The 1580-nt window shown below is 38.5% G+C and overlaps 1 long non-coding RNA gene across 1 annotated transcript; it reads left to right on the top strand.

Annotated features, from left to right (window-relative positions):
- Window positions 1-727: 727 nt before the first annotated feature.
- Window positions 728-1269, top strand: LOC118560848. The gene is made up of 4 exons (XR_004929638.1): window positions 728-788; window positions 866-916; window positions 1028-1072; window positions 1149-1269. It is a non-coding gene; the product is annotated as an uncharacterized LOC118560848 (long non-coding RNA).
- Window positions 1270-1580: the final 311 nt, after the last annotated feature.

Below are 1580 nucleotides of genomic sequence, written 5' to 3'. Positions count from 1 at the left end.
TCACAATAAATGTATTCCTATCACTATGATTAAAAGTGTGCCTTAACATGTATCTGAGGGAAATGTGTGTGTCAGTCTTGAGGTCAAGCTGAGAGTTAGACGCACACAGGCAAGGCCAGTCAGACATACATGGTGCACCATGGAAACATCATGATCAGAAATCAAATTATGTTGTATTGTGAACAAAAGATGTATGGTAAAGGTCCAGGAAGAGGAAACGATGTGCAACTGTTTAGCATGGCCACATGATGTTAATATAATGGAGTGTTGTCATCAGCAAGAAGATAATGATGGGGAGCCAGTTTGCAATTGAGGTTAACATAATGAGGAGGGGCCATGTGGAAGGAGGCAGGACAATAAAGTGTTTTAAAAAAATATGCACCCTCGGGAAGTTTCCACTGATATGTAACAAAATAATAAAGCTATCCATGGAAAAGTGATAGAAAATACGTAATAAAAAGGTGGAGCTCAAAGGAGGAGCTCCAAGACATAGAGAATGTATATAAACAGCCCATTTTCTGTATGTTGTCAGATGATGTTGATGTTGTCCGGAGCTCATCTCACGTGTGGTTGTCTTGTGTTGTTGCAATAAACCGCCTTGGACCGAAATTCAGCTACTTTTGTTCACTTTTTGACCACTGTTGGATATTCTTAACTGCCTTATCAAGAACTTAGAATTTTTGAAGGACTTTGTACAAATTATTACGTTGTGGGAAGAACGTTCCACTACAATAGCTCAAAACATCTCTGATGGAACATGGGAGGAAATTACTGGCAAAGACTTGCAGGTATTTGAAAATTGATTCTATTACAGTTAGCGTGTATGAGTGACCGTTAAGTTCATGAATGTTTTGTCTTAATTCAGGGCTTCCCTAGACAACTCTTTGGCTTGGACTGTGGCATCTTCATGATAATGGTGGGCCCTATGATGATTGACTTTGTTAAAACCACATTTGACTAATTCCTATATTTTTGCTCCCAACCCTATCACAAACCTTGAAGTTGTAAAAATATTTCTCTGGTACAGGCCGCCTTTTATGTCACCTTGGATGCAGAATTTGACTACTCTGTGGTAAGTATTTTTAACAGGACAGTATTACAACCTGGTTATTTTATTGTTTACTGACACTTAACATTTTGAATTTCAGCATGACATGTCAGTCTTGCGGAGGTGGTGGTGTCTGTTGATACTGGAGAACAAATCCCTTGACAGGTATGTAATCTTTTCCACATGGCCATGTCTTGCTTTTTGGTAGATAGCCCATACACTACTATGTTTTCCTTTGCTGTAACAGTAAATTTTCATTTGCAGCCATGCACATTGGACAGCAGAGTGCCAGACGATGTTGAATGGAAATTATACTCCAGTGTTCAGGCTCAAGAGAAGGCGCAACGAGGAATCTGAGGTTAGTGGTGTGGAATAATTGATCAATATAGTTTTCACATTGTCTAATTCTGTGATGCACCTCGTCAACAGCTGCGTTATCTTTATCAACAATTTTGAATTGACTGTGTATCTAAAATATTTTTTGTTACAGATTTGCACACTTGTTTTCTGGAATTATTGAAATGTAAAAGCT

The sequence above is a fragment of the Fundulus heteroclitus genome, unplaced genomic scaffold (assembly GCF_011125445.2).
Source record: "Fundulus heteroclitus isolate FHET01 unplaced genomic scaffold, MU-UCD_Fhet_4.1 scaffold_490, whole genome shotgun sequence".
In the NCBI taxonomy this organism is placed as follows: domain Eukaryota; kingdom Metazoa; phylum Chordata; class Actinopteri; order Cyprinodontiformes; family Fundulidae; genus Fundulus; species Fundulus heteroclitus.
The sequence above is the reverse complement of the archived record's forward strand: the minus strand, read 5'-3'. Positions and strand labels throughout refer to the sequence as shown.